Raw genomic sequence first — 15258 nt, 5'->3', positions numbered from 1 at the left:
TCATCAACCATATGAGGCAGACTGGGTACCACATCACTGACAACGCTTCTCCTCTGGCCCATGTCCTGTTATCTTTTTGCTCAAAACAGTTTGGACTCATCTTTTTTTCCATATAAACCTTAATATGCCCCCATGGCATCCTACACAATCCTACGGACCCTTCTTAGGCCCATTTCGCTCATTTCAATCTTACAACACGCTACCCAGGGAATACTCTGAAGTTTTGCCGTTTGAAAAAGGAAGAAACCGTTGTGAGATTTGCTTCCGAGATCAAGACCCACTTGAGGAAGAACCAACTTTAGCTTAGGCATCACGCTTGATGAGGGAGTCCCGAGACAGCTGGAGTGAAGTGAGGACCACTGCAGCCCTCTGGAGTTGGGTGTCCCTGCCTTCAGCCCCGGTCCCTTCTCACCCAACCTTCATCTACCATGAGGTTATCTTCTCTGCGCTGTTTGTGAAGGTTCTCTCCCCAACCTCTGGTGTTCTCCAGCTGTTAAGGTCAAACTCAGGGTTCTGGACAGAGAAACAGGCAAGGGAGAGAGGAGGTTCTGGATCCCCAGCACTGCTCCAGCCAGTCACTCCACCCTCCCACCCTCACTCCCACCCCCTACCACCCTGAGCCTTCAGGCTGTCGTGTAAGATGCCTTTCGAGTGAAAGACATGACTAAGTATAAGTGTCTCGAAGGACATCGTTCCTAGCAGATACAGACAGAGAGAACCCCAGACCCTCCCTTCACCCACCTCTACCTTCCCAGCTTCAGCTGTTCCTAGCTTACCTCAATGGCCAACAACACAGAACCATCAGCCATTTACAGTTTTTTTTTTTTTCACATTTACACACATGCTGTGGCTTCTGTTTCCCCCGCTCTCCTCCTGCCCTCACCCCCTACCTATCCTGGCATCTGTGTATCACATGCCTTCAGCTCTCTGCATCCTACATCCTACCTGCCTCGTTCATTGCACCTCGTATCCTGGTTACGGGACCATTTTCCTCTGCCTAGCCTCCTAAAACCCTAGGACACTGTCCTTGCTGGCTGTGTGACTCTAGGGAACTGCTCCCCTTCTCTGGGCCTCTGTTACATCATCAAATGTAAAATGTGAGTGAAATCAGAAAGCACTTCTTAGAACTGTTGGGAGGGTATATTGATAACAGGCTGGCAGATGTTTAGAACAAAGCCTAAACATACAGCATTCACTAATACTGGCTGTTATTATTATTTATTTTAATATTACTGGACACCCCCGCCCCCCTCCCTGTGTGTGCATTCAAGACAAGCACACACACACTGATAGAGTGACTGAGTTGCACTGGGACCTGCCTGAGCCCTGGGTTCCTTGTCCACCCACATCCTGTCACTAGGCTGCTAGAAGGTCACCCTCCCTCCCCACTCCCCCGACCCCCCCCCCCCACCCCTGCCCCAGTTCCTTTTTGGCTCCTTCCAGTCCAGCCAACACTCTCTGATAAAATGAAGGGGAAGGAGGTAGGAAGGTAGGAGGAGGAAAGGGGGCGGCCAGATAAAACTGGCTGCTCAGGACGTCTGCTGGCCTCTCTGTACCCAGCCACTTTGGCTCCTACCAGGATTTCATTCCGGATTGCACTAGCAAGTGGGGGGTAGCCTTGGGACGTGTGGCTCAAGCTGCCGAAATGAAGGGGCGCTGCACCCTGAGGAAGCAGCAGGTTTGCTAGTTTTTTGTTTTTTGTGTGTGCTTTTTTAAGGTAGGGAGAAGGAAGAAAGAAAAAAAAGTGCCTTGACACAAAAAAATAAACAAGGATCTCACATCCCAAAGTCTGGAGCATCCTTAAGGAGCCTGAGACTGCAGGGACATACCTCCCACAGAAAGGATTCCCTTTTCAACTGTGCACTTCACTGCCTCTCAGCAGTGACAGATACTTCACTAAGCAACTTCCGCTGGCAAAGCCTGATGCTCTGACGTCGAAAACTCACACTCAGGGTCCATCCACCTGGGTCATCCCACCACACCCTCACTGGCTTCCAGCCCTTCTCTGTCACCCCACTGCCCTATGCCTGAGAAGAGAAACAGCTGCATGGCTCTGCTTCCTGGAGTACAGATCCCCGCAAGGCACTCTGGGAAAAAGACCGGGTGACTAAACAGATGAAATACTTGGAACATGCTCACAGCTGGGCTTGGCTGTCCTTGGACGGTAGGTTCTTATCTTAGGTTCTGCAGGTAAACTGGGCCACTGCCAGAGGAAGGGTTCTGGAGCGGTAAGGAAACATGAGATGTCTGTGATGGTGTCTGAGTAAGACCACCCCTTGCTGTCACGGGTAGTCAGCAGGGCCACAGAACTCACCATGGGGTGGGTTAGGCCAGGCTATGGGACATCATCTGCACCCTCTCTAGGAGGCAGGCCAAGTTCACAGCCAACACTTGACTATCACATTAAATGAGCTAACTGTCAAAGAGAATTCTGCATTTGGGCAGCATAACACCTTGTCAGGGAGGCTGCTGAAGCTTCTAGTTCTTTCTTAACACTAGTACCAAGGACTGTAGGTCTACTATGTACCAGCCCCGTGCTAAGAGGCATTTTGTGTGAATGATGTCATATGGATGTGGTCCTTTAAGCCTTCTTGTTTTATAGAGGGGGGAACACCTGGTCTAGCGAGGCTTAGAATGGCCACCATAACTAGATGCGGCGCAGGCAGGGCTCGGATGAGACTGCACAACCAGCCTGCAGGCTCAAAGCTCCGTCTCTGTTATACACCAATTCTCCCCGCCTGGCTCTCATCAAGCAATGAGACTGACAGAGTTTGGGGTGGGGGGGCAGGATCAGTGAGCTGACCTCAGCACTGTGCCTCCATGCCACTTGAAGTTTTTTTTTTTTCACCTTTCTCTTGAGCCGCTCTTCCAAGACAAAAACTCTAGTTACGTTCCTTGCCAATGCGGGGTTTTGTACCATGGCTCAGCTGCCCCAGTCTCTCGGGGTCTTTGGCCAGGAAGGAACCAGAGACCACCTATTACTTTTCCAGAATAGCCTGGCATTCATAATGGCTAAAGTTTAAGGTCTTGGGAACCAGCACCGAGGAATAGCCGGCTTCTGCGCCCTAGACCTCGAGGCTCCTCACCCACGAATAAAGTCACTGTCGGAGAGGTGGCGGGCACACTCGTGGGCATTCTTCTCACAACATGGGCTGTTCCCCTTGGGCATTCTTACAACTGGTTATTTATAAGCCCAGAAATCTTGTCTGTGTTTATAGTATTAGTCACTAAGCAAAAGCTTATTTTCCACCAGTTGGGAAGGGCTTCCTTTCTGAAAAATGAAAGCCTGTGTCTCTTGGCCAGACAGTTTTAGTCAGAAGCCCGGTGGCTCCACGATGGTAAGGAAAACTGTGGCCCTTGACATGCCAGGCCTACCAGGAAACTGTAGGCTCTGAATAGAAACTTAGCTCAGTTTGACTCAGCCTGTAGCACTGTGCCAGGACCCATTGGTGCCCAGCCTGGGATTCAGTAAAGCAACAGAGCAGCAGAAAGCACCTACTATGTGCATGGCAGCGCAACAGAAAACACCTACTATGTGCGTGGCAGGGCAGCAGAAAGCACCTACTACGTGTGTGGCAGTGCCACAGAAAGCACCTACTATGTGCATGGCATTGGGGATAATTAAAGAAGATGTTACCATGTCAAGAGAGGGAGACATGACTGGGTAGAAGAAACAGCATGAGAAAAGCAACAAACAGGAGTGTTGCCAAGCTTCCGGCAAGGACTCAAGGAAGGATAAGCAAGAAGAGGGCTATGAATGAAATACTAAGGCAGCGAATATCTCTTAGAAACTCCTGGGCAGCCAGGCGGATGAGTTAACGTTGCCAAGACGACAGGAAAGAGGGAAATGAAGGTCCCAGTAGCATCTGGAACCCTGGACCTCTGAAACAGCTCGAGCCACTTCCTCCCAGACGGTGACCTCTCCTTTTCTCCAAATGTGTTAATTTCTCTTCACCAGTGACTGCATGCCACACACTCGGCATCTATCTGCTGATCACAGTGATCCTGTGAAACCAGTACCGGAACCAGGAGCTTGGGACCAAGGGTGTGACTTCCATGGATTTCAGAATTTATATATATATATATATATATATATATATATATATGTGTGTGTGTGTGTGTGTGTGTGTGTGTGTGTGTGTGTGTACATACATACACACACACACACACACACACATACACACACATATAAAACATACCTCAGGGACCCCAGCCTAGGCACAAAATTCACTTATATTTCATATACATCTACAACAAATAGGCTGAAAAGATCTGTGTGAGTTAGTTGACACAAACTGAAGAGAGGAACCCTCAGTTGAGCAACTGCCTCCATCATATTGGTCTGTTAACGTGCCTGTGCGGCATTTTCTTGTTAAGTGATGGAGAAGGACATAGCTCACTGTGGGTGGGGAGGTGGTCCTCGGTTGTACGAGGAAAATGGCTGAGAGAGACCCTGAAAGCAAGCCAGCAGCCAGCATTCCTCCGCGGCCTCTGTTCCTGCCTGGAGCTCCTGTCCTGGCTTCCTTCTGTGACAAACTGTACTAAGCAGGCTGATATAAATTCTTTCCTCCCCAGGTGTTTTTGTTTTTTGTTTTTTGATCATAGTGTCCAAAACCCCAAGTTAGAACAATAATTGTATTTTTAATAACTGTGGGCATGGAACAAAGTTTCGTGGTATGGGATTTTTCCATGTGTGGTCTACCACCTTGGTGCTCAAAACATTTAGCATAGGAGAGCATTGCAGACTGCAGGGGTTTGGATCAGGGGTGCTCAACCTGTGTCAGCATTTTCCCACTTCGTAATGGGAGAACCTCCAAGGAGCAACGTTTCCAGCTTCCATCACCTCACTCAGTGCCCTCTGCCCAAAATTCTCTTCCACACTTATAATTAAGACATTACCGTAATGTGCCTACTATATGCCCATCAGGTGGATATACCACGTAGGGCATATTCTTTTGTGTGGCTTCAGTAACCTCATGAGTGTATGCAGGAATAATTCACATTGCTGTATGTCGTTGAAGAGTCTTTGTTCTTGCTGTGAATTCTCTATCACACATGAAGGGGTGTGGTGCCAATCTCTCTATCTCAGATAAACACTGAGCTGTTTCCAGCTGAGGATCCTGCTGAGCAGTTTCTGAGAACACTTATCGTTGCTGTTGTTATATTTAACTGATTTTGTTTTTATGCCTATGAATATCTTGTCTACATGTATGTATACTCACCAGGTTTGTGGCTGGTACCCTCAGGTGAGAAGAAGGCACTGGCTCCCCTGGAACTGGAGTTACGGATGGTTATGAGTCACCATGTGCATGCTGGGAACTGAATCTAGGTCCCCTACAAGAACACCCACATTTAACTATTGAGCTGTCTCTCCGGCCCAACTAGGAACATTCTTGCACGCCGCACATCTTTTGCCGCATAGCTATATGCGTGCTGTTGGGCAGATACTCATTAAGGTCTCTTTGAGTGACTAACGACAACAAAATGCCTGGCTTAATTATGATTCTCTCCCTCAAGCCAGTCCATTCACTGTTCCTGCATTACGCTCAGCGAAATTTCTCCTTGATTGGAGCCCACCTCACAGCTTTTCCGGAGCACCCTTTATCAGCCCGGGAAGTCTCTGAGCATTCTGCTATGTGCTAAAGCCGAGAAAGCAATATGCGGGGCAGTCTTTGCCTTTAAGAAGCTGCGCCCTGCTTGCCCTGCCTGGAAATGGAATTGAATCTACCAAATTATCCATGAGTCGAGCTGTATGGCTCAGACTTCTAGCACCTAGCAGATAGGGGGAGAAGGCCCAAGTGATGTAAATCTGAATGAGTCTGATAGAGAAAAAGGCACGGAACCCAACAGGCCTTAACGCCCAGGGGTTTGCTCTCATTAAACACCATTGCTATTGGTCCGGCACAGCGCAGAATACCCAGACACTTCCTCTTCCATCAGCGCCTCGCTTCTTCCCAGAAACCAACTTGGATTAATGTTCTTGCTTTCTGTTTATTTTCTATTTCAAGGGAGGAGGGGGGGGGGACTGGTTGCTATGGCAACAGCTGCTTCTCCAAGCTAAACCTGAATTTTATCAGATGTTCACTCTGACAGTTCGCCTCTGACTTCTGGCTGTCTGCAAGGCTCCTGACGATTCCCTTCTGCTGCCCCCAAGGTTAATATTGTGACTCCTGTAGCTCGAGAAAGGGCATAAACTTAGAGAGGACACTCGCTGACGATGAGGATGCACTGGGAGTTTTAACCACCCACCAGCAGCCATTTCTGAGCCAAATACACTAAGCTCTTTTTAGCAGGAAAGTAGAGTGCGGATCAATTTACAGGATGCCCTAGGTGGGACCAGATGGTTCCAGAAAATCTACAATGTCTTCCTATGGGAATGGAGGATAGCTTTCTGATTCACAAAGGAGGAAGACTAGTTTGTTGGTTTTAAGCAAAAGGGACAGGGCTTAGGAGGGGGCTGGCTGGAGCTCCCTGTATAGTTTGGACTCTATCTGCCCAGGGTGCCTCCGCTCACAGCAGGCAGCAACAGTGTTTTTATTGATGTCTTCAAGCTGCCAGAAGTCCTTTCTACTCCTGGGGGAACTCGCTTTTATTAATGACAAGGAAGATTCTCACGAAAACCTCTAGAACCCTGTAGCCTGCTCTTTAGTTCGGAACCACAGAATCTTTGCTTGAAAGAGTCAGCTGCCACCTAATTAGTCACTGATGGATTTATTCTTCAGAAGTGTATTCCCCAAAACTAAATTGCAAATACCTCTGGGGGGCTCAGTGGCTTCACAAAACAGTCCTCTGATGTCTGGAAGCCCCCAGCAGTGAGGGTGAGAAAATTCAGCCAGACTCAAGGCTCCCATAGTCAGTGGGGTGGTCAGAGCTAAATCATAGGCAGGCACTTCCCAGTTTGGACAATGGAAGGCTTTTTGGTTCACACATGTCTTAACAATACGCCAACACTCGTTCTGGATCTTGGCTGGAGGAGAACCCGGCCTGGCCACCCACCCGCTGCCAGAGGTAGACTTCAGGGAAGTCAGAAAAGGGGTGAGAATGTGGTGGTCTAAGCCTGTAAAATCCTGCTTCTCAGGAAACCAGGGAAGGAGGCTAGTAGGGATACAGAGACCTAGTCTCAATAAATAAAATAAAATAAAATAAAACTCTTTTTTAAAAAAGCAAGACATGGGGATGCTGAAGGCCCACTAAGAGCTTTGCCCTTATGTCAGAGTCATACATGGTGTGAGTGGCCCAATACCAAAGTCTAGGAAGGCAGAGGACAAGCCTAAGATAGAAGAGGAGGGAGGCATCTCAAGGTCACAAGCCTGGACTAGCCACTAGACTGCAGCCGCCCTGAGACCATACCATGGCAGGGTGGGGGGAGGGGCGTGTCCATGGCAACTTAGCAGGGCTCTAAGGTGAACTGGGCTCCATTGGTAACACCACAAAGTCATCACACTGGTCATTTCCTCTAGTGATCTTAACAGCCTTACACACACACACACACACACACACACACACACACACACACCAAAGAAAGAGAAGACAAGGTGGGGTGTGGGTGGGGGGGGCACATACCAGTTAGTCACTATGAGGGAATGCGTGTCAGTCAGCTCCTGTCCCTGGTAACTGATCTAAACTCTCACAACCACCCCAAGTAGAAGCAAGGGCTCCAGATTGACAGTCAGTTTCTTTAAACAAGCATGGCTGACTCCATCAGTGACACGGATGTGCAGACAGCCTTGGATCCTCTTCCACAAACCTCAGCAGGAGGCTTTGCTGTGGGGGGCTTGGCTCACCCCCAACCACCTGGCCAAGGAAGAGAAGCCAAGGTGGTTCCTATCAGCCACCCCTCTGCTGTAGCTATTGAGGGATCCACTGAGCCATCCTGCAGAGCTTGTCACTCTCAATTGTGGCCTCGCTGTAAAGATTATGACAGCACACGAGGGCCAGAACAGGAAGTGTGAGCTGTTACAACGGGCAGCAAGTCTCAATGCAGATGAGCCTGGGAGTGCGCCACGTTACGGACGGCACAGCCAGAATCTACCCACAAGAGCACATTGCTGTACACGTTGAAGCATGAGCCCTGTGTCAGGATTCATGGATGTGGGAGAGAGAAGCACAAGTCTCCCAAGCAGAAAGGATCCGACTTTGTCACCCCATCTTCCTTCAGGAAGTGACATATAAGGGCCACTCTTTGGGGGTGGGGGGGTCCTATGAGCCTTTCTTCCTAAATGCACGTGGTTGATGGTCCAAGCAAACAATTAAGCGACCACAGTTCATCACAAAGGGCCCTGTATTAAACACAACATAATTTCATTTATTCTTTAAAAAAAAAAAAATTAGCTTCAAGTACAAGTGGCATTATTTAAAGGACTGGAAAATAGTGAATTCCAGGAAATCCAGGAGGGGCGAGGCAAGACAATCAGAGAGAAACATTAATTTCTTGTTTGTTTTATTTCTAATCTCCGGCCTCTAGAAAAAAAAAATGACTTGGGTGTAATCAAGTGAGAATAATATACATGAAGGTCAAAGAGCTAATTTAACAGGAAACTCATTTAAAATGTGGTTGCACCGGGCACACAACTGAGGAGCTCGCTTGCAGAGTTAAAAGTGAGGAGAGCCCTCGGGGGTGGGGGGCCTTGTGAAGGGGGAGGGGATGTGCGTGAGTCTGGTTTTCAAGGACTTCACTGGGAACTTGTGGGGGTGGCAGCAGAGGGGTACACTGAATCAATACCCAGCAATTTGCTGTGCAAACATAAGCTTGACACACCACTTTGCCAAGTTCACCAAAGGGCTTCATGGCGCTCTAAGGTCCCCAAGGAGGATGGCATCCAAATGGGGTATGAAGTCAACCCAAGGCCAAAGGTGTCACTTGCTGCTCTTCAGTGCCTGTGGCCAGAATATGCTCTCTGACTCTTGACAACAGATGATTAGACCAGGGCAGGTTTCAAGAGCAGTTTTTCTTGGTCACCTTATGTCTCTCCACATTTCTCAACCTGACCAATTCAATCAGAGAAGCTCTGGCGCTGAGGTACAGACTAGTTAAGAGTCACAAGGGTCACAGGAGTGTCCCCGTGCACCTAACATGCGCCTAGGAAGAGAATTTCCATGAGGATTTTCAGGAGCAGGCTGGACTGCAGCCTTGTCTATGGGAAATTGTCTTCATTGGGCAGAACTGCCCACTGTGAGTGGTACCATTCCCTCTGCTATGGGTCCTGGACCATATAAATGATGCAAGAGGGGCCGAGCACAAGGAAGTGTTCATGCACCCGCTCTCTCGTGACGATGGATGAGACTGACCAGCTGCTTCAAGTTTCCGACCTTAATTTCCTGGTGACGATGGAGGAGGCCAGGTAATAAGTACTGGAGACGCCTATTTTAGTGCACTTCCTAGAGAGGTGGGGAGAACTTGGCACCAGCAGGAGCTTCATCCAAAGTGCGCTGTGGTTGAAATGCAGCGGTTACTTGAGGACACACCTTCTCAAGGGCAGCAGCTGAAGGGTTCACAAGGCAGGACAGGAGGCTGTCCTGTTTATTGGAAGAGGAGTTTATCTATTTCCTTTCTTTCCTTTCTTTCTTTCTTAAGTTTTAAGATCACGTTTTAAACACTTTTAATAGAGAACAATCGTAAGTGGTGACAATATAAGTTTTCCTGTGTGCTGTGGGGAGTCAGGGTTGTCCTCACCCAAGGGCCACCCCTCCCCAGTATCTCGCAATACAATGAGCCCATAAAGAGATGCAATCAGGCCGGAGCCAGGAAGAGAGATTTTCAGAACGCCAAACGGAGGGCACACATGTGAAGGCCCAGGCTGCTTTGCCCAGGCTGCCTTGCCAACACGCCCCCCCCCTTTTTGCTTTCAAATGTGGTACTACTACCAGATGGGGAAGGCTTGAATTCCTAAGCCTTGTGCCTTGCAGTAAAGACGTTAGCTTAGTCTCCAGAGGGTTTGCGGATGGGGTTTCCTAGGCTTTCAAAGGGGAAATGGGGGTGAGACCACCCGCCTTTGATGTCTGAACTCAGTCCTGAAATCAGAGCCAGCAGACAAAATTCTTTTTTTTTTTTTTTTTTTTATCTCTTCCATTCTAGGGGAGCAAGTTGAAAGTTCCTGTACTTCCCTTTTCTGCTGTTTTTCCATATTGTCAGTTGCCTCCCTGCTGAGGGAATGGAATTCCTTTGAGTGGGAACCAGGGGTCCACCCTCAGATGCTGCCTGGGATTTCCGCTCTCAGATCAGGTTACCCCAGCACCAAGCACTGGAAGGCATGTGCCTCTTCCCCTATTGACTTAGCAATAGAAGTTGGTGACCGCTTGTGTCTACACACGGTTGACAAATTTGAGGGTAAATCACCCTCACAGAGGGTTAAAGGACAGCTCACCCCACAGCCTGCTTCCGGAAAGACACGTTTGAAAGAAATGAAAAGCAGAGCCCATTCAGTGACGTCACCACTTTGTGGGCCTGAAGGTACACAGCTTAGGAAACGCTTACACTGTCAATCCACAGGTACGGGCCACAAGCCTCTTCTCATGATACATATGAACAGAAATGTCATCTAACATACCCACATGGGTTCCCTTTCCTGGGAAAGCCCAGCTTTTGCAAGGGCTTAGACCCTGCTCCACACAGGGCCCATCTGAAAAAACTAGGTGGTCAAAATTCACTCAGCTTAAAAGTGAGCCAGACAGCCATCACTCACCTTGTATGTTCTCCCATGTCAGCTCTAAGCAAGGGTGGGGTCCGTTTCCTTTGCTCCAGTATCATAAGGGTCTGATGGGGCCTTGGACGCAGAGTTTAATCATGTCATTTTCCTCTGGGACTGTACTGCTCTAACATAAATAACCCTTGCTGCCAAACAAGATGCTCCCTCCCTCAGGAGAACCCAAAATCACTAAACACTCAGGGCTAGGCACGGTGTTGTTTTATCACACTGAAGTCAGTGGTGTTGGTAGGTCTCCATGTGAGTGTTTGTCTGTGTGCATGTGTGTATCTTTGTGTGCATGGGGGGGGGGGGGTTCTAAAGGTCCTCACTGGAAATGAAACTATCACATGCTTTTCTAGTACCAATTCATTTGGTTAGCAATGTCATTTCCAGAGAGACTCCCTCTTGCTCTGAGAGTGACAGGAGATCCACACACAATCCCCTAGACATGCAATCCCTCCCCCTCCGGCCCCTGCTGGCCAGTACCCCTCCTCAGCTAACATCCAGGCCTGAGTGGGCAACAAGGTCAGGAGAGGTCAGGCCAGGGGACGTGGCTACAGAGCCAGCAAGGCAGGGCACAAGGTCAGAAAGCAGAGTGAAGGCACTGCAGAGGGGAAAAAAAAATAATAACGATGGCCGTCAGGAGGCCGAGTGTTCGAGCCCCGAGCCAACCGCGTGATCAGCCAAACTGTCTGTGTCTCCTGCTCGGAACTCAGGTCGAAGCCCTAATGTACTCTGTACATGAAGATGTGGAGCTAAGCTGAGGACAGTGGCGCACACCTGTAATCTCAGCACTTGGGGAGGCAGAGGCAGGTGGATCTCTGTGAGTTCGAGGCCAGCCTGGTCTACACAGTGAGTCCAGGACAGCCAAGGCTACACAGAGAAACCCTGTCTTGAAAAACAAAAACAAAACACAAAGAAACAAAAAAAAGGTGTGGCTATATCGAAATATCCTCACAGAGATGATAAAGTTTAAAGGAAGCCATTAGCATGGATCCTTATCCAGTAAGACCAGGGAGACAGCACTTGCACATGAGTTAGAGGGAAGATGCTCTGAAGACACAGTGAGAAGATGGTCTTCTGTACGCCCAAGGGAAAAGCTCGAGAGAGATCCTTCCTTCACAGCCCTCAGAAGGAACCTCACTGCCATCACCTTGATCTTGGACTTCCAGTCATTCACACGGAAAGGAAACAGGTTTGTGTTTTCCACACCGCTAGCCTGTGGTGCTGCATTGTGACAGAAAACTAGCAGGCCCCTCCAGTCATTAGCACCATTGTAGGGCCACAGTGTCCACAACTACAAAAAAGGCGAACGAACACCTGCCTTGCGCAGCTCACAGATTTGCGGTGGGGATCCAAGGAGACTTCTGCAAGCCATAAAGGACTCCACAGAGGGCACTAGGAGGTCCTACTAGGAGCTAGGCCTTGGGATGCCAGGCAGGAAGACACAGCCACGGAACCAAACAAAGTGGAGGTCATAGAGAGAGGTGTGAGGGCTAATATAGCCTTAGCAGTCCTGTTTCTAGCTCCCAGTGAGGTGGGGAACGGCCCTCATCCCCAATGGATGTAGGAGAAACAGACCTTATGTGGGATAGCTGACCTCAACACTGAGAAATAAAAAATAAATAAAAATAAAAGCACCATGTTGGAGTCCCTGAGAATTTTATCTGCATAGCATGTGTAGGTCCAAAACACCAGAAGGCAATGGGATTTGCAAAAGGAACTTTTTATTCACCTGTTTCGGTTGCTGTCTCAGAGGCTTATAGCCTCTGTCTGCTACCCTTGGCCTAGTCCTGGAAACTTCCAGTTCTGTACAATCTAACCTAGCCCTAGAATGTTTCAGCCTCTGAGACTGACTGCTTAATAAACTCACCTTTTCTTGTTCTTACTGAGTTCTTGGCTGGCTGGTTCAACTCAGCTGTTCTGGCTCATACTCCTCTCCCAGCTGACTGATTCAGTCTGGCTTTTCTCTCAGTCTCTGAATTGCTCTGCTTTGCCTCAAACTAACACCAGGACTCTTTTCTAATTTTCTGGCTCCTTTTCATTCTCTGGCTTGTACTGTCTTCATCTGTGTCTAGCTGGTTCTCTCACTCAGCCTCTCTATGTAAAACTCTCCTGGTAAAACTGCCTCATGTCTCTCTGCATTGTCCCTTAAGTAGCTTCCCTTTCCTCTCTTCTCGTGAGAGTTGGGTGTATCGCGTATCCTATTCTGTCAAATCTTTCTCCGATTTGTCTCTCTGTCTGCCACTCAATTAGACATCACTTTCAAACATGGGTGCCTCCCTCTACAAACTAACTTTACCTTCATTGTTTGGGATTAAAGGAATGTACCACAATGCCTGGACCTAAGTTTTTCTTTCCCTGATACTTGCTCTATACCAGGCTGGCCTTGAACTCAGGTCTGCTTGCCTCTGTCTCCTGGATTAAAGGCATGTTTGTATTCCAGCCAGATCACACAAACCTAGAAGATCTTTGTGTGTGATCGCTTACCAGGGCAGCCATGTTCTGAATTAAAATTTCTCCACAGGGAATTTTTTTTTTAACACATTTAACTTATTCACAGGCAGGAATCCCCCAGAGAGTCAATGAAAGGAATGATTTATCTTCAGAAATAAAATGAAAAGTAATCCAGGTATATGATACATAAACTACATATACCGGTGTTGTCCAAAAGAACCTTCTGGATTGATGAGAATGTTCTAGATCTTTTACTGTCCAGTATGGTAGCCAGTAGCTGTGTTTAGTCACTAATGGAATGGGATGACTGTTTCTCCATCATAAGTATCTTTTTTGAGTTCCTGTGTATGCCATACCATTTTAATCCTAACAACAGCCCCTTAAGAGAGATACAATGGCTACAGTCCTTTTTATGGTACTTTAGGGCTCCACGCACACTAGGCAGATACTCTACCCCTGCTTTACATGCCCACCCCTGCCACACCTATTTGACTGATAGATTACTGAGATTCACCATCTTTCCCAGGCTGATGTCTAGGCTCCTGTGGAGGATTTAGAACTGACCCCAATCCTGCCTATCCTGTAAATCCAAGCTCTTCTCTGATTGCCTGAAACCAGCTCTCAAGGGACAAATGGGCCAAGCTCCCTCCTGAGGCCTTGGTAGAACTTTAATTCACCTTGGTAGCCATCTTTAAAGTTTTAACACAAGGGAGTCTATTCTTCCAGAATCCTCTAGGAGGGGATAGACCACGTCAAACATAACCTCGGCAGTAGGACACACAGACACACAGACACACAGATCTTGAAATGATGCTGAGGCTGCCGACCGGTCACAGCCCTCCACACGCCACTGCAAGAGGTGTTTGGAAAATTAACATGTGGTTGAATAGTGAAAAATTCCCTTTAAGAAAATAACCCCATCCTCAGGCAGTAGAGATGGATGGCTCAGTGGTTAAGAAAGCACACTGTCCTTGCAGACTACCGTGCCTGATCCCCAACACCCATGTCAGATACACACACAATCACCAGGTATCTCCTGCTCCAGGGGATCGGACACACTTTTTTGGCCTCCTCGGGCACTGCTTCCGGTGAATACACCCACACAAATAATATCCGCATAATTAAACATTAAAGTAAAATAGTTAAAAACCCAGTCCTGGAGATCAAAAACAAGCAAACAACAACAAAGCCGATAGTGAGAGAAAGCAGAAAAGGCATTACCGATGTTGACTTTTAGATGAGAAAAAAATGGGAGAAAAGATGAAGGAGCTGGATGAAAGCAAACTGAAAAGCTAGAGCAGCCATCTTATCTCCCTTACGTGGCACATTCTCATGGACCAGAAATGGAAAGGAAGGTCATTTTCTTAAGGAAGTTTATTTTTCTGACTTAACAGCATATTTAAAAATATTCTGGGGAGGCCAGGGTGATGGCACACACCTTTAATCCCAGCCCTCAGGAGGCAGAGGCAGGAGTATTTCTGTGAGTTCCAGACAAGCCAAGGCTTGTTGAAACCCTGTCTCGATCCCCCCCACAACCAATAATAGTATATTTGTATAAATATATTAAATATTTAAAGTATATTCCAAAGTAAAGTATATTGTATTTACATATATCTTTATGTATTGGAAAACACTTGGACCCAATAAGTTTTAAAACAGTAATTTTTCTCCTTCTTTCTTTTTTTCTTTTTCAAGACAGGGTTTTTCTGTACAGACTTGGCTGTGTATATCAGGCTGGCCTCAAACTTCCTTCAATTCACCTGCCTCTGACTCCCTGAGTGCTGGGATTACAGGCATGTGCCACCGCTCCCAGTGCAGTAATTTTTCATAAAAAATAATCAGAAATGAATATATAAATGAAGGTCAATACAGTCGTGTTTAAAACAACCAGAACTCTGAAGTAACAGTAATGTTTGGCAAAAAAAAAAAAAAAAAAAAATTCAATAAACTGTGGTATGCCACTAGATGAAATATTATAAAGCCTTGTAAAATGTCTTTATGAGAAACTTTTATTGACTCAGAGATATATGGTATAAAATGAGAAAAGCAAGCAAAAGAGCAAACCAAACCCTGAATAAAGACCACATATATAAATAGAGAGAAATGAATTAAAAAA

General features: G+C 47.5%; 1 protein-coding gene across 1 annotated transcript in view; it reads right to left on the bottom strand.

Moving 5' to 3' along the window:
* Window positions 1-15258, bottom strand: part of Nuak1 (NUAK family kinase 1) — a 66564-nt gene that overhangs the window by 20931 nt on the left and 30375 nt on the right. The window lies entirely within an intron of this gene.

This window comes from Acomys russatus, chromosome 31 (assembly GCF_903995435.1).
Source record: "Acomys russatus chromosome 31, mAcoRus1.1, whole genome shotgun sequence".
In the NCBI taxonomy this organism is placed as follows: domain Eukaryota; kingdom Metazoa; phylum Chordata; class Mammalia; order Rodentia; family Muridae; genus Acomys; species Acomys russatus.
Note: the sequence above shows the minus strand (reverse complement) of the source record. Positions and strands in the feature narration are given on the sequence as shown.